At 48.4% G+C, this 23,668-nt stretch overlaps 1 long non-coding RNA gene and 1 pseudogene across 1 annotated transcript in view; one reads left to right on the top strand and one right to left on the bottom strand.

Moving 5' to 3' along the window:
- The window catches only part of LOC141175702 (fatty acyl-CoA hydrolase precursor, medium chain-like), a 139,646-nt pseudogene extending 133,283 nt beyond the window's left edge, over positions 1-6,363 (top strand).
- A 2,098-nt stretch (positions 6,364-8,461) lies between these two features.
- Positions 8,462-23,668, bottom strand: part of LOC141175773 (uncharacterized) — a 74,266-nt gene continuing 59,059 nt past the window's right edge. The window contains exons 2-3 of the long non-coding RNA XR_012253059.1: positions 15,755-15,845; positions 8,462-8,865 (exon numbers count right to left, since the gene is read on the bottom strand). This is a non-coding gene — a long non-coding RNA (uncharacterized lncRNA). The remainder of the gene's footprint in view (positions 8,866-15,754; positions 15,846-23,668) is intronic.

Below are 23,668 nucleotides of genomic sequence, written 5' to 3'. Positions count from 1 at the left end.
TCCAAGTGGTGCTAAAATTGCTTGGAAAAGTGCTTCGTAACCCACATGCGGAAATGAATGCAAAAATGCTTGACAAACGCTTCTACCTGGCAGGAAAAACGCATGTAAAATCTGCATGCGTTTTTCCTGCCAGGGAAATGCAGAAAAAATCCGGAGCATTTCTGCATCGTGGGCACTTAGCCTCAGCCTCAACAAACTATTTTATGCTGAAGTGAGAGACCCCCCTGCGATGACAACACAGGAGCTGGGCTCCACTCTTCAGATTTGTTTTAAAACCTGTTTTTTGGGATAACTTATTGCGCGTTGATCCCAGAAGCCCAAAAGTGATATCATATTTTCTATTATGATTTTATCTTCATATAGAGACCACACATCGCATAGTTGCAGTCTGCTATCTTAGTGTTTTTGCGCTACAACTCTACGCAGACACTTACTGTGACAGGGAATATGCATATTGCTCCTTGGCTGATTCTGCCACTAAAAATATAGGTCCCGTTATTGCTGGACGTATGGAACTCAAAATATTTAATATTTTGTTTCGGAGTCGAAGTGTCTATAAACTTCTTTTTGAAGCTCGGGAAACCAGCTTTCCCAGTTACACGCAAATGATGGCAATCCTGCGTTTTAATCACCTCCTGTGTCTTCCAGGGACAAGAGGCTCCCATTCTAAGTAGCTTGTAACACTTCTTGGCTGGCATTTGTTTGTGTAAGCTATTTTGACTGTGGGTGATAATTTGCAGGAAGACACTGTAGATTGTCATCTCTGGACTAATACTACAGGAGAGGACTTGGGAGAAGTGGCTAATATTCTGTTAAGATTTTCCTGACATTAATATTTCCCTGATGTCTCCCCCTCTTTGAGGTGGCGTAAGGGGTGATTTTCAGATCGCCCCTTTTAGACCACCTCCTGGCCCACCCTTCCTGCTGATCCGACAAGCCACGGACCCAACCTGCCCACCACCCTGAAGAGACTGGAAGTCCAGCTTTCCGATCACCCTGACAGGTTTGGGATACATTTTCCCCACACCTCTGACAGGCTATGGGTACCTTCCTCCTATCTTGCCTGGTTGTGGGGCCTACTCTTCCTGCCATCATTTTTACCTTGGGAGCTATGCTCCCTAGGGGGGAGCTACGCCTGGCCATGTCACCGTCCGTTGTGACACTGGTCGGTGGCACAGGACCACTTTCCCTATGATCCCCGGGTTTCCACCCATCCTTCCTCATCACCTCTGGAGATGTGCTAGTTATGGGGTAGCTACCATTGACCATGCCACTATCTGGTGTGACACTGGTCACCTGCGTGGGACGACCTGCTTCCTGGTGTCCGTGCCTGCACCCCTTGCCCATAGCACTTATGCTGGCTCGCTTGAGGGGATCCTCAGCAGCATCACCCCGCGGTGTGAGGTGGCTGAGTTCCCCTTTACCACAACACACATTTTTATTATGCATGACATTGACATTATTGACAGTGGTATTACATGTCATATTGGATCTGGGAGGGTTGTCAGGGATATATCGGGCAACCAACCGTCCCAGATCAGTTCCCAATAGCACATTAGTGGGGAGATACTTCGACACCCCCTCCCTGTACCCCAGTCCAGGAAAACTCGGGTCATCGATATGGGATGGTGAACACCCCCGAACCCGGTGACAGTCAGGGTCTTACTAGGAATGAGTTACTCTGGCAACACAAACTCAGGGCGTATGAGAGTACGTTCTGCGCCAGTGTCCTTAAGGCCAACAGTAACGGTGTTGCCCATGGTAACAGGCTGTAAGTTCTTCTGGGCCCGGCCAACCGCCCCACCCACAAAAAGAATGGCTGCAGTAGGCCCTGGGGCCTCAGGTGTGGTGTCCATCTTCTGCCTCTCCGGGCAGACAAGGCTGATGTGACCTATTTGGTCACAAGTATACACTTACGGGAGTCAAATGCAGCCCAGGTGCTGGGAGATGGGGCAGAACCCGCTGTGGGTCGGCTGGCTTGAACACTAGAGATAGTTGTAGACTTACCCCCTTTCCAGCTGGCGGCGGCTGACTTCCACACCTCTGGTGTGCGGTTGGCCTCATAGGCATCTGCGATCTGGCCTGCTTTGGCAGCTTCCTTCGGCTCCCGGTCAAGCACAAACTGTCGCACTTCCACTGGGTAAAGATGAAGAAACTGGTCCTTCACCATCAGATCCTTCAGGTCCTTGAAGGTGGTGACTGAGAGTCCTTGGATCCACTGCTCAAAGTTTGTTCTGAGCCCGTCTACCACATCACTGTAGGTGTCATGTGGTCCACGTTAGAGGGCTCTGAACTTTTTCCGGTAAACCTCCGGAGTCAGCTGGTACTTTTTTTTATCAGGGCCTGCTTGACGGCCTCATAGTCTCCATCTTGTTCCCGAGGGAGAGAAGCAAACACCTCCAGAGCTTTTCCTCGTAGCCCTGGAGTTAAGTACCTTGCCCACTGGTCCGTGGACAGCTGATACTGCCTGCAGGCCTTTTCAAAGCCTCGCAGAAATGTGTCCAAGTCCCCATCCTTTTCCATCACGGGGAAATGCTCAGGACGGAGTTTAAAACAGTTGGCACTGTTGGACTGTGGAGGGTGGTTCCTTCTGAATCCGGGCTAGCTCCAGCTGGTGTTGTCGGTCACCTTGTCACTCCTCTCGGTCAGCTTGTCACTCCTCTCAGTTAGCTTGGGCCTGGCACTCAGCAGCCTCTTGGTCAGCTTTTGCCCATTGCTCTGCTCGCTCCTGGAACTTCAGGATCAGCTGCAGTCATCCGTCACGATCGTCTGCAGCGAACTGCTCTAGGGCCATCTGCAGGTGGGGGTCCACACTACCCTGGCTGCGGGTCTGGCTGGCAATCACAAGTGGGACCCGTGCAGCTGCGCCGTCCGGGCCTTGGCTGTCCACCCCATCATAAGGGCTCTGCTGTGGGATGGGCTCTGCAGCACCTTGCAACAGTTTAGCAATCATTTGGGCCCTCTTTTTGCCCGTGGAGTCAATCTGTCTCAGCTTACAGAGGGCAGTGATTGTGGCCTTCGTCTGCTGTTGATACCAGGGCTCTCCACGTGCAGCCATTATTGGCAAATAAAAGATAGGACAGAAAAACAAGAGAAGTGGAGGGGATGCAACGGCTACACGTATAGTAATGTCCCAGATAAAAAATATTAAAACACTGAGTATGATTTCTTAAAACTCTGCACAGAATTCTTGCAAGAACCGTGCAAGTTTTCAGTGACAGGAATGATTGCTCAATTCAGCCACTGATGTTCTGTAAAATCCCACCGATTGCCACCAATTTGTCAGGAATTCCCACAGCGCGACACCGGGTAGATCACGCAATATCTCACCGTGCCGTCACGCTGTCAGTATTTTGTCCAGAATCGCGAGCACACGATCCAGACTACTCGCTGCGTAGGTATCGGCAAGCGACAAGTGAGCGTATGGTGCCACACCTCCAAAGCATGGAATATGTGTTCACGCCCTCCGTACGGTCACTGTCAGCTTTACGAAAGCCCGATTATTAATATTATTTGCTACCACCACCGGCCGAGTTTGAAATATAATACAGCCCTGGCCGGACGCATGTGTTTTGATAGCGCATATGGCTTCGGGGAAGGGAACGATTACAGGACAAAAGAAACAGAACTATTAAATTTTATATTTAATCCAAAAGGGAGGCAGTGTTTAAGAAAAATATATACAAGGATGTTACAAAGGAGACATTAAAATACATAAATAGTTACTCCAATAAAACAGGATAAACAAAAGAGAAACTTACACTATAAAGATCGCTGCGACGATTCAATATAGGGGGAGGGGAGTGCTCCATTTAAACTGTTATCAAACAGGGTCCTCTGCTATGAAAGACATATACACCCGGGTAAGAAACACGGCTTCAGCCTCAACAAACTATTTTATGCTGAAGGGAGAGACCCCCTGTGATGACATCACAGTGGCTGGGCTCCACCCTTCAGATTTGTATTTAGTTATCCCAAAAACTAGGTTTTTATCATGTGTTGATCCCAGAAGCCCAAAAGTGATATCATATTTTCTGTTATGATTTTACCTTCATGTAGAGACCACACATCGCATAGTTGCAGTCTGCTATCCTCGTGTTTTTGCGCTACAGCTCTACGCAGACACTTACAGTGACAGGGAATATGCATATTGCTCCTTGGCTGATTCTGCTACTAAAAATATAGGTCCCGTTATTTCCAGACGTATTGAACGCAAAATATTTCATATTTCGTTTCGGAGTCGAAGTGGCTATAAACTTCTTTTTGAAACTCGGGGAAACCAGCTTTCCCAGTTACACGCAAATTATGGCAATCCTGCGTTTTAAGCAACCCCTGCGTCTTCCAGGGACAAAAGGCTCACATTCTAAGTAGCTTGTAACACTTCTTGGCTGGCATTTGTTTGTGAAAGCTATTTTGGCTGTGGGTGATACTTTGCAGGAAGACACTGTAGATTGTCATCTCTGGACAAACACTACAGGAGAAGGCTTGGGAGAAGTGGCTAATATTCTGTTAATATTTTCCTGACATTAATATTTTCGTGACATATATTTACTGTCAATTTTTTAGAGACTGAACCCAGAAGCTGTTCCTCACATTGTGGACGAGTATATTGGTAACGCTAGTGATCCATTCGAGATTCGCGACCTCTTCCAGGATTTGTGCGGCAATGTCTTGTTCGTTATACCGACTCTGAAAATTGCAAAATATCATCGAGGTGCAAGCTGGTCACATTGTAGCTTATTTGCTGTTATGACATGCTGGGACTTGTAGTCTTAATAGATTGCTAATGTTGTTAAAAGCAATCTGTCAGCAAGATTCCTTACACCAGACTATTTATATGCGCATGTAGCTCTCTAAGACAATTCCAGCAATACACATTGTGTTACTGAGAAATCAGGGTTTTAATTGATATGCAAGTGAGGATGAAGAGCTATTTGTAAATCGGAAGACTCCGTCACTCCAGCTCTACCCCCCCCCAGAGCAGCCTCCTCCTATTTGACTGACGGCTCCTTTGCCTGAAGTCACACAGAATAAAGGAGGCGGTGCTGAATACAGTTGAAGAGCTATTTGTAGATCTGAAGCCTCTGTCACTCCAGCTCTATTCACCGCTCAACGCAGCCTCCTCCTTGGCTGTGTGACTTTAGACAAAGGTGTCCATATAATTTGATAACAAATAGGGGTGAACTAAACATGCAGTACCGGCGGCCGTGCTGGCTGAGGATACCCACAGATACTTCCCGTTTGCTCACTGCCTCAAAACCATCAAGATGCCCAGGAGATGACTGTCCCCAGTCTCAGGAACATCAGCAGCAGCGGGTGGATGAGCATTATCTTTAGTAACATCACAGACTGTACAATATCATGAAGCGGACACATGACTCTTGGTCTTATTTCTCCATAGATATGGGGCTCCCTGTGTATTTGTATGAGTTCCAGCACCCGCCAAGCTTACTACAATGCGTGAGACCAGACTTCGTGAAGGTCGATCATGGTGACGAGCTGTTTTTTGTGTCCGGAGGAGCCTTCCTGAGAGATGGAGTCTTATACTCTGGTGAGTCAATGAAAATAAGTACATTGCATTTCTGCCCTAAATGCAGTCTATACACGGGTAAAAGCCCCCGAAGTGCATGATTGTTTCCATAAGCCCCCAATAACCAGACAGGTGTCTGCATACGGTTTATTCCACTAGATAGGAAATCACAGCAGCTTTACTAGACAGAGGACCCCTGTTAAAATTTTATGGTGTTCTATCATTTTTGTTTTTTTTTCCAACATGGCCCTATGGTGGACCAATGCCACAGTGTCCATCTAGTCAACTCCACTATCAGAATACTGGACCCACTATCATCTTTTCGGGGCCAGTGTGTGGATGAAGCCTTTATCCCCTCATGGACCCGGCCTCACTCACTGATGTTGTTTTGTCTCTCAGGACCTGCGACCGAGGAAGAGAAAGTCCTGGCCAGAACCACAATGAAATATTGGGCAAACTTTGCTCGTACTGGGTAAGACCATGCACTATACAAGAACGACCGCTGACGTCACCTAATTATTCTGCTCAATAATAATGATGCCATATTGTGTACTACAGGAACCCCAATAGTCCCGGTCTGACAACGTGGCCGGAGTACGGCGCAGACGAGCGCTACCTAGAGATCAATTTGAAGCAGAAATCATCTTCAAAACTGAAGGAGGAAAAATTCATATTCTGGACAGAGATCCTTCCAAAGAAAATCCGCTCCAAGACCGAGCTGTAGAATCTTGCATAAAAGTTTCTACACGTGAGAGAAGAAAACGCACAACGTGAGGAATCAGAACCACGCAGTCGTTTTTTCCACTTTTTAATAAATTTTGCTTTTATCAAAATTTAAATCTTTATATTTATTTTTTTGCACATTCAGCCTCTGTCCTCTCGATTATAATTGTCTGAGTTGACAAATCAGCGCCCAAAAATCTCGATATCCCTCCAGCAGCCTAATGGCTCTACTTCACCCTGTCTCATGGCTAAGCCTTCTGCCTCTTGGCTTGGCATTTGCATCCTGCCTCTTGACTTGGCTGTGGCACCCTGAATACTTTTTTGGGTGCTATGGCTCCATGAAGGAGCATTTCAGTTCCATGCACAAGAAACCTTCAAGATTCATTGCATCTTGGCTTGCCTTTGGCCTTTTTTCTCTTGGTTTGGCTGTAGCCTCTTGGCTTGGCTTTATCCTCCCACCTCTTAGCTTGGCTGTGTGGCCTCCTGCCTTTTGGCTTGATTTTATCCTCCTGCCTCTTGGCTTGGCTTTGGTCTCCCGCCTCTTAGCTTGGCATTAGCCTCCCGCCTCTTGGCTTGGCTGTGGCCTCCTGCCTTGTGGCTTGGCCTTGACCTCCTGCCTCTTGGCTTAGTCTTGGCCTCCTGCCTCTTCGTTTGATCTTGACCTCCTGCCTCTTGGCTTAGTCTTGGCCTCCTGCCTCTTGGCTTAGTCTTGACCTCCTGCCTCTGGCTTGGTTGTGGCACCCTGAATACTTATTTGGGTGCTATCGCTCCATGACAGAGCATTTTGGTGCCATGCACAAGAAACCTTCAAGATTCATTGCCTTTCTGAAGGTTTTCTCAGTTCCCTAGAGATTTGTCAGCTCTTCCATGATCTACAAAAGAGTTGGAATCTACAGGTCAGAGTCTGTGTATGTATGGTGGTATGCCCGTGGGTGGATGCTTTTCATGCCGGTCATTTTGGCTGATTATGGCTAGAGCTTCCTGCCTTAAGTTACAGTAGCAGTGAAAGCTGTAGAGCACAAACTTCACCGGTGAATTAAATGTTATGAACATATTTAAGAACTTAGGAACATGCCTCTTGGCTTGGCTGTGGCCTACTGCCTAAAGTCTCGGGGCTTTGCTTGGCATATTGCCTCAGAGCTTGGAGGAGGGACCCAGCAAACCTATACCCTTCGATAGAAGATTGAGATTTTTTTTTTTGATCAGAAGATGTGCCCATTTGTACTTTCCAGAGCCCGTTTGTCCCTGACAGTCTTCTTGGTTGGACAGCGTGCTGCTCTGTGTCTTGGGTATGTGCTGGTGCTGGAGGCTGCAGCTCTTCCTTGTAGGAAGTCTCTGCTACAGGTTTGTGGTGAGTTTCCCCAGTGTAAGTGTCTCAAAGTAAACCAACAGATTGTCCCACCAAGGGCACAGGTGAACAAATTGCCGCTGATGCCTGGATGAATAAAACTTCCTTGTTAGGAAGTGGAAGGTTATCCTTAGTGAGATTATTACCTTTTGGAAAGACCGAGGTAAGACTGTTCTTATTGTTGCATAGGAAAAGTATGAGATATCCATTAGATGGTCTCCCTGTCGCTGCCTATGACATCTTGGGTTTGTTAAACTTTAATTCTTATCACTTTAATGTTCTCCGATAGTTCCAGGGATTTTGTGGGTCATTTGTTGGATTCTCTGTCAATCCCGGGGCGAAATTTGTTATTGCACCACTATTAGATCTTAAAGTATAGCCTATATATAAATGGATATCTACCATTTCCGGTTGGCTGTGTGAGACCCTTAGCCAGCATTAGAGTGTATCTACTGTACCTTCTCTACCATTAAAGTTAAGATACAAATTAGAGTTAATGTGGAGCATAGTGGCCAACCTGGTAATGTCTCAGTCTATTTGTAATGTGGCTTAAGGTGGTAGCTGTGGGCGAGGCACTCGTCTTATACCGCTGCATGAAAGTGGGGGTCCTGGTTGGCTATGGTGACTTGTGCTGTGAGGGTGCTACGCCCATGTAGGTCGCATGTAACTGATGACACTGATTTTCCACGACCAGATGTTTCATAGTTCAATGAAGGAGACCACCATTCAAAAGTAAACTTTTTACCGTACAGGAACTTGGTAGGGAACATATACATGAGATAGCGGGTACACAACTTTTATGACCGTTTCCTTCACAACTCGGAGCATTTTCCACACAGTTTCAATTCCTTCCTCTTTACTTTTTCTCTCTTTTCACTGTTTCTCACTACTTAACTACAACCCAGCTTAGTATTATAGTCCTGTTTAGCAAGAGTCCTTTACTCCACCCGCGGTTCCGTGTCTTCTCCCCCCTTAGAGAAGCTATGGTGCCTGTATGGCCAGTACTTATCTTCTTAATGCTGATGCTCTGGAACTCCCGCCTGGGGCACGCTATTCATCTTACATACTCAGTCCTGTCAAGTCCCATTATGTCTTGGAGTTATAATCTCTGGGCCTTACTGGTAGGCATCCTATTCAGGACCCTCCTCTGGAAAATCACTCCGACTCTAAGTCGCTTCTGCTTCGGATCTCGCTATCTCTTCCTTTCGGTCTCCTCTGTCTTTGGACACCCCACAATGCGGCACTGCTCACATTGGACCTTGAGCTGAAGTATTTAGAGAAGAGAAATATCTACCTCATTAGAAGGAAACTGCCACTTTCCCTTCTACTCTACCCGTCCACTCTGGGCTAGTCCCAAACATTAACTCTCACTATCCCTATGGTCAAACTACACATATTGTCACCATTATTAACACAAGTCATGTTACACATTCCAACAATATTCTAGTTTCTTCAAGGGAAAATGTGGCCCGTATGTCTATCTCCTTGCAAATTCTCCCCAAAAAAATAATCAGTTACTACTCCTAGTAGTATGATACTTGAACAAGTAAAATCTCATCTTGTACTTATAGTCAGAGTTACAGTTGAAACCAGAAGTTTATATACACTGTATAAAAAGACACACACGCATGTTTTTCTCAATATATGACATGAAATCAGAATAAATCTTTCCCATTATAGGTCAATTAGGATTACCATAATGTTTAATATTTGCCGAATGCCAGAATAATGAGAGAGAGGGAGAGAGAGAGAGAGAGAATGTTTAAAGGCATTTTTATTACTTACTGCAAAGTCAAAAGTTTCCATACATTTCATTAATATTTGGTACCATTGCCCTTAAACTGAATAACTTGGGTCAAACGTTTGGGATATCCTTTCACAAGCTTCTTACAATTTGGGCCGATTCCTCCTGACAAAACTGGTGTAACTGATCCAGGTTTGTAGGTTGCCTTGCTCGGCGCTCGCAGCCTTTTCAGCTTTGCCCATAAAGTTTCAATAGGATTGAGATCAGGGCTTTGTGATGGACACTCCAAAACATGGACTTTGTTATCCTTAAGCCACTTTGTTACCATTTTGGCAGTATGCTTCGGGTCATTGTCCATTTGAAAGACCCATTTCCGCCCAAGCTTTAACTTCCTGGCCGATGTCTTGAGGTGTTGCTTCAGTATTGCCACATAATCTTCTTTTCTCATGATGCCATCTATTTTGTGAAGTGCACCAGTCCCTCCTGCAGCAAAACAACCCCACAACATGATGCTGCCTCCCCCATGTTTCACAGTTGGCATGGTGTTCTAAGGATTCAAAGCTTTTCCCATTTTCCTCCAAACGTAAGGATGATAATTATGCACAAAAAGTTAAATTTTTGTTTCATCAGACCACAGGACATGTCTCCAAAAATTAAGGTTAATGGCTTCTTCCTGGCAGAGTGGCCTTTCAGCCCATGTTGATACAGTACTTGTTTCACTGTGGATATTGACACAATCTTACCAGCTTCCGCCATCATCTTCACAAGGTCTTTTGCTTTTGTCCTTGGGTTGTTATGCACATGTTGGACCAAAGCACGTTCATCTCTGGGACACAGAACCCGTCTCCTTCCTGAGCGGTATGATGGCTGGACATTTCCATCTTGTTTGTACTTGCGTATAATTGTTTTTACAGATGAACGAGGCACCTTCAGGTATCTCGAAATTGTACCCAAGGATGAGCCAGACTTGTGCAAGTCCACAATTCTCTTCCTGATATCTTGGCTGATTTCTTTAGACTTTCCCATGATGCTACACAAAGAAGCAGTGTGTTTCAGGTGTGCATTAAAATACATCCACAGTTGTGTCTCTAAGTAACTCAGATGTTGCCAAAAAACTATCAGAAGCTTCCAAACACATGACCTCATCATATGGGCAGTCCAGAATTGTTTAAAGGCATAGTAATCTTAGTGTATGTAAACTTTTGACTTTTCAGTAAGTAATAAAAATGCCTTCAAATATCCTCTCTCTCTCATTATTCTGGCATTTGGCAAAAATTAAAAATTATGGTAATCCTAATTGACATAGGAACTTAAAACTTAACATTTATTACCATTAGATAAAATATGTGCAAAATGCAACGACCTAAAAACACACAGTTAGACTGTCTGTGATATACAATAGCCAAAAGAACTTCCATATATTGTTACTTCCAGAGATATAAATATATGTCATATAAGCATACTGTATCTCTAACACAGACCAAGGAACATTGGCCGATTTTACTAATGGACGAGGATATTGGTAATATGGTCGACTCAAGACCTATGATTACATATAAAAAGGGCAGATCCCTTAGGGACAGATTGGTCCACAGCCACTATATGGGCCATATGGGGAACAAAAGGCTGAAAAGTTCCATAACTGGCTGTTTTAGATGCAGTGGATGCGTATCATGTAAAGTCATCACGCAAGGGAAAGACTTTATAAGTAACGTCACCGGAAAAACATTTGTTGTCAAACATTTTATTAACTGCAGATCTAAAGGAATTATCTATATGGCTAAATGTGTCTGCGGAATGAAATATGTGGGGAAGACAAGGAGAGAATTGAGAAGAAGAGTAGGAGAGCACCAAAGAGATATTGCCCTGAAAAGAGATACCTCCCTGGCAAAACACGTGAATAACGCACACCCAAACAGTAGGGACATAATACGTTACATGGGAATTGACAAAGTTACGGCCCCACCAAGAGGGGGCGACTGGGACAAACTGATCCTGCAAAGAGAGACGAAGTGGATCTTTAGAATGCGGACAATGGCTCCCTACGGCCTTAATGAGCAGCTGTCCTACAGGTCGTTCCTATAAATGTAGGGTGAATTAGGGAGAGGAGTGTAGGGACAGCCGTCGAGGAGTGGGGGCGCCATTTGCGCAGGTTCATAGGGTGCCAACCTCCACTGCCAGGTAGGGATATTACTCTAGGTGCTGAATAGGGCTATTTATAGGTCCCCTGGCCCCCCACATGCATCTCTCTCTCTTCCCCCCCCCCCTTTTTGTTTTGGTGAGGTGCGGTCCCTCTCCATTCTCCCCTCATGCTCCTTCGCATCCCTTCAACACCCCTCTCCCCCCTTTTTATATTTCTGTTCTTGTTTTTGTCACTTATCCATTTTCCTTTATATTTGTATTAGCACAATTTTCTATTTTGGGTTTAAAGTGCGTTTTTTGGGGCTGGGCCGTAGCTTCACTGTGCGATTCTGGACCTATGAAGCATCTCCAGCTTTATAACCACTGGGGTAGAATGGACGCGTGTTATATATACCGCGGTACATATGGTATGTTGCCAGGATGAGTGCCAGCTATCACATGTTCTGGACACTCACCCTGGCTTGGGGTATTCATGGATGAGACTCCTCTATGGTGCCATCCAAAGCAGGATGTCAACTGGCGACCCTGCGTGCCCCATAGTCGTCGCTCCGTTATGTGCGATTTTCCTTTGTCTATGACGCGCACACCGGAAGTGACGCTTGCGTGTCACGGCCGGCATCTGCGTTCCACATACCGGATGTCAGGTGACCGGAACCGGAAATGACACGATCACGAACAGAGCGCGATCAGGATTCAAAAGAGGATCTACAGTCATGGCCAAAAGTTTTGAGAATGACACCAAAATTATATTTTCACATGATCTGCTGGCCTCTGGTTTTTATTAGTGTTTGTCTTATGTTTATATCACATACAGAAATATAATTGCAATCATATTATGAGTACCAATAGGTTATATTAACAGTTAGAATGAGTTAATGCAGCAAGTCAATATTTGCAGTGTTGCCCCTTCTTCTTCAAGACCTCTGTAATTCTCCCTGGCTGCTCTCAATCAACTTTTGGACCAAATCCTGACTGACAGCAGTCCATTCTTGCATAATCAATGCTTGCATTTTGCCAGAATTTGTTGGTTTTTGTTTGTCCACCCGTCTCTTGATGATTGACCACAAGTTCTCAATGGGATTAAGATCTGGGGAGTTTCCAGGCCATTGACCCAAAATTTCTATGTTTTGTTCCATGAGCCATTTAGTTATCACCTTTGCTTTATGGCAAGGTGCTCCATCATGGTGGAAAAGGCATTGTTGGGCGCCAAACTGCTCTTGGACGGTTGGGAGAAGTTGCTCTTGGAGGATATTCTGGTACCATTCTTTATTCATGGCTGTGTTTTTAGGCAAGACTGTGAGTGAGCCGATTCCCTTGGCTGAGAAGCAACCCCACACATGAATGGTTTCAGGATGCTTTACAGTTGGCATGAGACAAGACTGGTGGTAGCGCTCACCTCTTCTTCTCCGAATAAGCTGTTTTCCAGATGTCCCAAACAATCGAAAAGGGGATTCATCAGAGAAAATGACTTTGCCCCAGTCCTCAGCAGTCCACTCCCTGTACCTTTTGCAGAATATCAGTCGGTCCCTGATGTTTTTTCTGGAGAGAAGTGGCTTCTTTGCTGCCCTCCTTGAAACCAGCCCTTGCTCAAAGAGTCTCCGCCTCACAGTGCGTGCAGAAGCACTCACACCAGCCTGCTGCCATTCCTGAGCAAGCTCGGCACTGCTGGTAGTCCGATCCTGCAGCTGAAACAGTTTTAAGATACGGTCCTGGCGTTTGCTGGTCTTTCTTAGGCGCCCTGGAGCCTTTTTGACAACAATGGAAGCTCTCTCCTTGAAGTTCTTGATGATGCGATAGATTGTTGACTGAGGTGCAATCTTTGTAGCTGCGATACTCTTCCCTGTTAGGCCATTTTTGTGCAGTGCAATGATGGCTGCACGTGTTTCTTTAGAGATAACCATGGTTAACTGAAGAGAAACAATGATACCAAGAACCAGCCTCCTTTTAAAGTGTCCAGTGATGTCATTCTTACTTAATCATGACTGATTGATCGCCAGCCCTGTCCTCATCAACACCCACACCTGTGTTAATGGATCAATCACTAAAACGATGTTAGCTGCTCCTTTTAAGGCAGGACTGCAATGATGTTGAAATGTGTTTTGGGGGTTAAAGTTCATTTTCTGGGCAAATATTGACTTTGCAAGTACAGTAATTGCTGTTAAGCTGATCAATCTTTGACATTCAGGAGTATATGCAAATTGCCATTACAAAAAATGAAGCAGTAAACTTTGGAAAAATTACTATTTGTCTCATTCTCAATACTTTTGGCCATGACTGTACTAGAGTGTGAAGTAGCGCTGTCTGGTGAATGAGCTGCGCGACTTTGGGCAGCGTGCATACCGCATGTCCTCTTCCCTTTTCCCCTGATGAATAGCTAAGGCTAAGAAACGCGTCGGGAGCAGCATCTGGGGAGCGGTATTTGGTTGGTGACCTCATGATATTTCGGTTCACCTCCACCACATGGAGCCCCCTCTGAAATCTGAGAGCATGGACAGTCATCAAAATTGGTGAGGATGTTCCATTTCCATATATAACTAAGTCAAATGGTCATCATTGGTAGGGTGAGTTGTTTCATGTTTCCATATCTCAGGGCGAGTGTTTTCATGTTCCCATATATTGGGGCACAATAAGTTGATAGTGTACTGTGGGCTCCATTATTTTCCTATTGCCATTTCTTCCTTGGTCTGTGTTAGAGATACAGTATGCTTATATGACATATATTTATATCTCTGGAAGTAACAATATATGGAAGTTCTTTTGGCTATTGTATATCACAGACAGTCTAACTGTGTGTTTTTAGGTCCTTGCATTTTGCACATATTTTATCTAATGGTAATAAATGTTAAGTTTTAAGTTCCTATAGCACTACACCTGCTGGCATCTATATCTACTTTTGTGTAGTTTTTTCTATTATCCCCATTGCTGCATATTAATCCTAATTGACCTAAAACAGGAAAGGTTTATTCTGATTTCATATCAGATATTGAGAAAAGCATGCAGATGAGTCTCTTTCAGAAGTGTAGCTAGGTGTTTAGCTCAGGAGGGGCGAAACATCTGAGTGGGCCCCAGACCAGGTAACCCTGATTACAACTATATTGGAGCATCCTGATTGTGGGCTTAGGGGAACCTCAGCAGATGACCGTGGTATTACTGAAAATAAATATCTATAAAAAAACAACACTGATATGACCGCCATATGGTGCCTGTAACGGATCCGGAGGTGGAACCTCTGAGCTGCAATACAAAGGGGAAGTCCTTGTAAGGAAGCGGGTGACTCCCAGGGAAGGCAAGCAGGAAGTCACAGCAAGTGACGGGGACAGTCTCTGGGTAAGCAGGCAGGTGGTCACGGAAAGTGACGGGGACAGTCTCTGGGTAGACAGGCAGGTGGTCACGGCAAGTGACGGGGACAGTCTCTGAGTAGACAGGCAGGAGGTCACGGCAAGTGACGGGGACAGTCTCTGGGTAGACAGGCGGGTGGTCACGGCAAGTGACGGGGACAGTCTCTGGGTAGACGGCAGGTACCTTCAACCCAGTGGGCAGATAGACACGGCAGGTACTGGCAGGTGCTTCCAGGTAAGCAGGAGGATAGCCGCGGCAGGTGCTGGTGGGTGCTTCCGGATAAGCAGGTGGATAGCCGCGGCAGGTGCTGGCGGGTGCTTCCGGATAAGCAGGTAGATAAACTCAGCGGGTGCTGGCAGGTGCTTCCAGGTAAGCAGGTAGAGAGATACAGCAGGTGCCGGCAGGTAGCAGACAGGTGACAGGCAGGAATCAGGCTGGACTAGACAGGCTAGTGGAGGGACCCGAGGGCTGAAGCAAAGGTGAAGACACAGTGCGACAACTGTTGCTCGGGCACCTCCATTTTGGAGGAGGTGCCTTAAATGTGGAAAGTCCTCTGGCCATTGGCCGGGGACTTTTTAGGAAGACGCGCGCCGTCCCTTTAAGAGGGGGGGAGTGCGCGCGAGCGCGCCCTAAGCACTCTGCTGGAGGAGGAACGCGCGCCGGCCACAGCAGGGAATGGAGCGCAGGGAGAAGCCGCTCCAGGAGCCGGGGGGCGAGAGAGACGGTGTCCCTGTCTGACATGGGGCAGAGACGCCGCTGCGACGACAGAGACAGGAGCGCTGGAGGAACCCACGTGAGGAGCGCGGAGGTGAGAGGGACGGCGTCCCTGCCTAGCAGAGGGCAGGGACGCTGATGCTACAGTGCCCACATAGTGGTAGATACCTGTGCTGCAGAATATTAGAGATTACAGTTACAGATAGTGACTTACATCTGATGTTTTTTCTGATGGAATAGTTGACTTTTCCCGTCTTTTCCATATGGCCCAGACCGACACGACGACTTCTCCAGCCAGGACTCGTCTGCACAGATTACAACAAAGACACATTAGGCTTCTTACATTTCCAGCCCCGTCCCCATCTATCCCCAACCTGCACCAACTCCTCATCCTGCTGATACCCCAATATTGAGCTGCTGCTGTATGTGTCCCTATTACTGCACCTGCTGTGTGGTACAAAATCAATGCTCCTGTTACTGCTCCACATAGTAATGCCACCACTGTGCTGCTTACTAGAGATGAGCGGTGTTCGAATCGAACTGTTCGCCAATCTCAAATTCGAGCTGTTTTGGGCGGTGTTCGAGCCGTTCGACGAACCCAAACGATTTGAAAAAAATCCGGCTGTTCGAGGTTATGTTCGATAACTGTTCGTGCACCAAAATCGTAACTGGATTTTTTCACAGTAATGCTGAAAATTAATGTTAATACGCAGTTTGAGTGTACAGCTGGGCGGGGGGAGGGGCAGGGGATGGATCTCTGCAGAAATAATGAAGATCTCCATTTTTTTTTCTCTTTCCTGCATTTACAGTGGGGAGGTGCAGTCTGTTAGCCTATCAGCAGCGCACACACGGAGCGAACTGCTTTTTTTCACACAAGCAAGGGCATGTGTCATTGGCTGTGTATGTCACATGTCCTTGCCCTATAAGACCCAGTCATTTTCCCCGTTGCCACCATTTTCTCACTGCTGCAGCTGAGTGTTAGACAGCACCGCTGCTGCTGGGTGCGCGCTATACAGTATAACTGTGTGAATTGCAAGCGAATTTAATCTGAAATAGACAGATAGCTTGGGAGTAGGGACTAGTTCTAATTGCAGCCCTTTTGAGTGCTAGGTTACATCATTTCCTACGACTTTTAGCAGGCAGGTCTGTGCTCTTAAATAGACAAATAGGTTGGGAGTAGTGACTAGTTGTAATTGCAGCCCTTTTGAGGTCTGGGTTACATCAGTTCCTATCACTTTTTGCCAGGCAGGTCTGTTTTAGTGCTGTGCAAGTTTTTTTCACAGCATTTGGCTAAATCTAGCTAAGCAAATCCTTTTGGGCCTCTTGCAGTGTGTGTTAGTCAGTGGAGCAGCCTATCTGTGTTGCAAGTGTAGCACCCTGAGGATTCGGCTGCTACAGGGGTATTGCACCTCAACCCAGAGGTGTGATATTCCACTCCCGGGTAAGGAAGGAGTGTGAAACTGAGCTCGGTAGGCTGCATGCACTACATACATCCCATTTCCGAGGAGCAGGCCGACGGTACTCCCACTTAGAAATGTGCAGGTACGACCGAGTCTGTTCCTGGCTGGAGTGGGAGGGGGGTGGTACATCCCAAGTAGTGTAGGGGCAGATAGGGGGAGCAGCCTGGGTAAAGATAGGAGCTCATTGGGTGCTGGTCACCTGAGCTCACACATAGAGGGTGTATATAAGGTGGGCACCAACTAAGAACAGGGTCAGTTGCAGAGAGAAAGTCAGCGAGCAGAGGAGAAGAGAGACCCAGAGTGAGAGAGGAGAAGAGAGAGAGACCCAGAGGGGGAAACAGAAGAAAAGGACTCCAAGAACCCAACTTAAATCCCCGGGTGAAGAGTCGGCATCAGGGTACCGGAACCCAAGCTGGTGGGGGCAAAAACACACCCCAGCCAGAGACCGGAGACCGTGGGCAGCGTTTGCCACGGTCACCCACCACATCCACCACGAAGGCATACCACGTGGAGGGTCAGGGAACCCAAGGCCAAGGGTCTCCCAACAGAAGGCCCGAGGGAGCTGGACCTGGGTGGATCAATAGTGGGGACGGCCAGAGAAAGGACAGAAGGAGAGCTCAGGGTCACGCTGCGGACTTATTTGGGGGTTGGCTGGATCCAGAACCTGGTGGACGCAGCACGGCTCGGGAGGTCACTCGAAGCTGGAGTGACCAGAACATCAGCAGTGAGTAAACATCCTAAACTGCATAACCCGACTCTGTCTCTGATTGCCGTCTACACTGCATCACCACAACTCCCATCCTCTGCACCTGATCCCCCTGAGGCTATACCCCACCCGTTGGGGGTTATCCTATCAAGCTGCACCAACACCACCAGCCTCAGCGGACCCTGCTGCAGCGGCGGCCACAGTGACCGCAACACAACGGGTGGCGTAGTCGACATTAAGAACTTAGTAACATCTGTAGGACTGCCACATACAACTCAGTTTGACACCCTGGGCACGGACCGGGTCACAGCCACTCGGAAGACTACAACTCCCATCTGATCCGGCTCCGGATATTCCCCCTAAAGAATATGGCCCAGGGGGTGCGTCAACTTTGGCGTAGTCGGCAGGATTACGTGCCCGCAACAACCGGGTACTGCGTGCCTGAAGAAAAGATCGCATTTACCTCAAAAAGAAGTCTCCTGCCGGTTCCGGAGGGTCCCCGCCATCGGACCCCATCACCAGTCGATTCCCGCCGGTTGTCCGCCATTAACAACTTTTTCCCGCCATCTGCAGAGTTTCCCGCCACTGGGAAGCGATTCCCGCCATTTCCAAAGGTTTCCCGCCTTGGAAGAGCGGACGCCATTATGGGCGTGCCAGAGGGTGGTGAGAGGCCGCCTCCCATCGTGGGCCAGGACCGAAAATGGCGCCAAAAGTGGAAACCGCCCCCACCAACAGAGACTGTGATGCTAGAGGTGTCTGTCAGCGTGAAAGAACTGCCCCTGGAGCTGACAGTCACCAAGTGGCCCCGGGACCGCCCTCGAGGTGGGAGGAGACGAAAGGAGAGAGAAAAGATGGGTGCCGCCTGGAGCAGTCTGGAGCGAGCGCACCCGGAGGCAGGAAGCCTGGAGAAGAGTAGCAGAGAAGCTCACCCGGAGATGGCGAGAGAGCAGAGCAGCACCGACCCGTTGGTCAGGAGCCTGCTGGAAACCACGACCCCACTAGGCCTAGTGGAGGTCCTCGCACAGCTCCCCCGAGACCGGGAGTGTGCACAGACTGCCCTGGAGGGCCTCGCACGGAGGATGGCCCGGGTACAGCGAGAGACATTGGCGGAGTGGAGCCGAGAGATGGCCCAGCAAACCAAGACCCGGAGCACGCCAGCCAAGATGAGGAGACAGACCGCCTCTGAGGATGGCGCGGGAGGACCCAAGGCCGGAGACGGCGCCGAGAAGGGAGCCGAACGCATGGAGGCAGGTAAAGGGGACGTCTATACCCCAAACCGGGACACCGCTTACCTGCCCCAGCTCCCCGTCGCAGAGCCCGAAAGTCCCCCTGCTGTGCCCGAAAACGCCATGTCACCGACGCAGACTAGGCCCCAACCGGAAGCCGCCGCCGCGACCCCTGTGACGCCATGCGCAACGACCCCGAGCGTGGCAAAACAGGAAGCAACACCAGCCTGGTCGCAGGGCCTAGAATTCCCGGGCGTCGCATCCCCAACAGCGCCCCCTACCTCCGCGGAGCCTCCGGCCTGGCCGCAAGGCCAGGTAGCCCAGGGCGCCGCCGTCCTAACGGTGCCCTTCACCTTCCAGGTGCCCCAGGCCTGGCCGCAAGGCCTGGGCAACCCGGGCGCCACCACCACCGCGCCCGCGCCCGTAAAACCAAGGGTGCCGCGTCTGGGAGGGGACTTGTTTGCCCAGCACACGTGGCCGGACGGGCAGCCTTTCATCTGGCCCCAGAAATATTATGAACTGGAGCACCAGAGGAGAGTTGGGGCCATGTGTGCACCCCTGATTCCGGCTCCGAAGCCCGTGATAAGGATCTCGCCCCCGCTTGAAGAGACCCAATTTGAGTGGGACCCCACCGGAGAAGACCTAATGGGGTTCACTCAGGAAACCAGGGCAGCTGCAGCGGAGCGTGCTGAGTGCTGCCGACAGCAGCTCGAGGAGTTTGCGAGGGAGCGGAGAGAGAGGCGGGTCCGGGAACAACAGGCCCAAATAAGGAGCGCCGAGCAGAAGAGCCGAACCAGGAGGGACCCCCGTGCAGCGCACAGTCCCCGCACCACCGGGACTGTAATTAAGTTCAATATGCAGCATGGGTGGGGCTTCATCCGAGACCACAACACCCCCGGCGACGTCTTTGTCACGCGCAGAGATGTGGAGTCCCATCTGCCGGAGGGGCACAGAGGTCGTGACCTTTACATCGGGGACGAGGTCACCTTCACCCGGCACAAGTGTGCCAAAGGTCCTTACGCCCTCCATGTGCATCGCCTGACAGAGGAGGAGCTGCGATGTGAGGAGGAAGAGCAAGAGGATCCGGACGGGTCTGAAGCTGAGATCCCCAAAGAAGGAGCAGGAGGAAGACGTTGTTGAGTACAGCGGAGTAGGTGCTGTAAATAGTTACCCGATCGGGGTATAAAGAAACTGTTATTGCTAATATAGTCCCCGTTGGGACCAGCTGAGTGAACTGTTTACCCGTTTACCCTTAATCCCACAGGCTGAGGACTGTGAGCAGCCATTCCCTTTCCCTCCTTAACTGGCCGAGGACTGAGAGCGGCCATATCCCTGTATATAGTTGCGCGTCCTAAAGCGCCCCCTACCGGTTTTATAGGAAAACCATTTTTCTAGAAAGACTGTCGCACTTTGCCCGGTCAACAGTTGCCCAGTGACTGAAGGAGGAACAAGAGACGACGAGAATGTTTATTATAAAAAGTTTTATTGATGCTGCTAATTTATATGAAGTTTTATATGTTTTATATGTTTATGAAAAAAAAAAAAAATTGTATGTTTTTGGTGTTTATGTCTTACAGCCCGAGGACGTGCTGTGATTTACCAGGGGGGAATGTAGCACCCTGAGGATTCGGCTGCTACAGGGGTATTGCACCTCAACCCAGAGGTGTGATATTCCACTCCCGGGTAAGGAAGGAGTGTGAAACTGAGCTCGGTAGGCTGCATGCACTACATACATCCCATTTCCGAGGAGCAGGCCGACGGTACTCCCACTTAGAAATGTGCAGGTACGACCGAGTCTGTTCCTGGCTGGAGTGGGAGGGGGGTGGTACATCCCAAGTAGTGTAGGGGCAGATAGGGGGAGCAGCCTGGGTAAAGATAGGAGCTCATTGGGTGCTGGTCACCTGAGCTCACACATAGAGGGTGTATATAAGGTGGGCACCAACTAAGAACAGGGTCAGTTGCAGAGAGAAAGTCAGCGAGCAGAGGAGAAGAGAGACCCAGAGTGAGAGAGGAGAAGAGAGAGAGACCCAGAGGGGGAAACAGAAGAAAAGGACTCCAAGAACCCAACTTAAATCCCCGGGTGAAGAGTCGGCATCAGGGTACCGGAACCCAAGCTGGTGGGGGCAAAAACACACCCCAGCCAGAGACCGGAGACCGTGGGCAGCGTTTGCCACGGTCACCCACCACATCCACCACGAAGGCATACCACGTGGAGGGTCAGGGAACCCAAGGCCAAGGGTCTCCCAACAGAAGGCCCGAGGGAGCTGGACCTGGGTGGATCAATAGTGGGGACGGCCAGAGAAAGGACAGAAGGAGAGCTCAGGGTCACGCTCCGGACTTATTTGGGGGTTGGCTGGATCCAGAACCTGGTGGACGCAGCACGGCTCGGGAGGTCACTCGAAGCTGGAGTGACCAGAACATCAGCAGTGAGTAAACATCCTAAACTGCATAACCCGACTCTGTCTCTGATTGCCGTCTACACTGCATCACCACAACTCCCATCCTCTGCACCTGATCCCCCTGAGGCTATACCCCACCCGTTGGGGGTTATCCTATCAAGCTGCACCAACACCACCAGCCTCAGCGGACCCTGCTGCAGCGGCGGCCACAGTGACCGCAACACAACGGGTGGCGTAGTCGACATTAAGAACTTAGTAACATCTGTAGGACTGCCACATACAACTCAGTTTGACACCCTGGGCACGGACCGGGTCACAGCCACTCGGAAGACTACAACTCCCATCTGATCCGGCTCCGGATATTCCCCCTAAAGAATATGGCCCAGGGGGTGCGTCACAAGCTACGCCACCTGTGTATGTAATACAATTTTTTTACTGCACCTAGCCAAGTAAAACCTTTTGGGTATATTAGCAGTGTGTGTTAGTCAGTGGAGTAGCCTATCTGTGTTGCAAGCTACACCACCTGTGTATGTAATACAAATTTTTTACTGCACCTAGCCAAGTAAAACCTTTTGGGCATATCAGCAGTGTGTGGTACTCATTCTATTAGGCCATCTATACTAAGCTCCACCAGCTTTCAAATTACTAATAATTTTTAGCTGCATCTTGCCTGTAAAATAATTTTGGGCATAGTAGCAGTGTGTGGTACTCATTCTATTAGGCCATCTCTACTAAGCTCCACCAGCTTTCAAATTAATAATAATTTTTAGCTCCACATCTTAAACAGAATTCGGAGTCAGGTGGTGGGACAAGAGGAGGTGGAGGAAGTAGAGGAGGAGGAGTTGTATGTGGAAGGGCTAACATCTGCAAGGTCCAGACGGTCGGCAGCACCAAGGCTGCAGGCATGGGAGGGTGGGGGAGAGGGATTAGCCAGGGCGCATGGTAGCAGCCAAACTAGTGAGGAAGGTGCAGGAGCCCAGGAAGAAGTGGAGGACAAACTGGCGATGGGCATGGAAGACTCATCAGATGAGGGAGACCTTGATCACATTTCTGTTGTGCGAGTTTGGGGGGAGAGGGCAGAGGAAGGAAGCATGATTCTTACCTTGCCACCAACACAACAGGGACTTGGTGCTCCTGGATGCGCAAGACACATGAGTGCCTTCTTGCTGCACTACCTGCAACATGACCCTCGAATTGTCAGAATTCGAAATAATCCTGACTACTGGGTTGCCACACTCTTAGATCCCCGGTACAATAGTAAATTTGCCAAAATAATTCCTGCCATAGAAAGGGATTCACGCATGCAGGAGTATCAGCAGAGACTGTTGCAGAATCTTACATGTGCTTTCCACAAAACACCAGTGGTGCTCGTAGTGAATCTCACAGTTATAACTTGCCAACCGTGGGACTGTCGAGTCTTCAGCACTCAAACCGTAACAGAACCACAGTATCTGCTGGTAACAGCAATTTTGCGGAATCCTTTCACCACTTTTTTAGCCCATCCTTTGCAAGGCCACAGGAGACAAGAAGTCTGACACATAGAGACGATGGTACAGGAGTATCTCCAAGTGAACATTGAAGCCATGACTGTGTCACTTGACCCTTGCTCTTTTTGTGCTTCCAATCTGGATAAATGGCCGGAGCTCGCCACTCACGCCTTGGAGATCATGTCATGCCCGGCAGCCAGCGTTCTCTCTGAACATGTGTTCAGTTCTGCTGGTGGTGTGCTGACAGATAAGCACACGCGGCTGTCCACTGACAATGTAGACAGACTCATGTTCATAAAGATGAACAAATCATGGATCCGCACGGACTTTTCTACCCCTGTGTCATCCTGGGGGGAGTAAAAGTTTGAGGATTTGTTAAAATCACCTCACCAACGGTTTTAAGCTTTCAAATTACTAATAATTTTTAGCTGCATCTAGCCTGGAAAATAATTTTGGGCCTGTAGCAGTGTGAGGTACTCATTCTATGAGGCCATCTATACTAAGCTCCACCAGCTTACAAATTAATAATAATCTTTAGCTGCATCTTGCCTGGAAAATAATTTTGGGCCTGTAGCAGTGTGTGATACTCATTCTATTAGGCCATCTATACTACGCTCCACCAGCTTTCAAATTACTAATAATTTTTAGCTGCATCTTGCCTGGAAAATAATTTTGGGCCTGTAGCAGTGTGTGATACTCATTCTATTAGGCCATCTATACTAAGCTCCACCAGCTTTCAAATTAATAATAATTTTTAGCTGCATCTTGTCTGGAAAATAATTTTGGGCATAGTAGCAGTGTGTGGTACTCAGCTTTCAAATTAATAATAATTTTTGTTCTCTCTGAACGT

This window comes from Phyllobates terribilis, unplaced genomic scaffold, assembly GCF_046119375.1.
Source record: "Phyllobates terribilis strain yellow unplaced genomic scaffold, ASM4611937v1 Scaffold_14__1_contigs__length_39327217, whole genome shotgun sequence".
In the NCBI taxonomy this organism is placed as follows: domain Eukaryota; kingdom Metazoa; phylum Chordata; class Amphibia; order Anura; family Dendrobatidae; genus Phyllobates; species Phyllobates terribilis.
The sequence above is the reverse complement of the archived record's forward strand: the minus strand, read 5'-3'. Positions and strand labels throughout refer to the sequence as shown.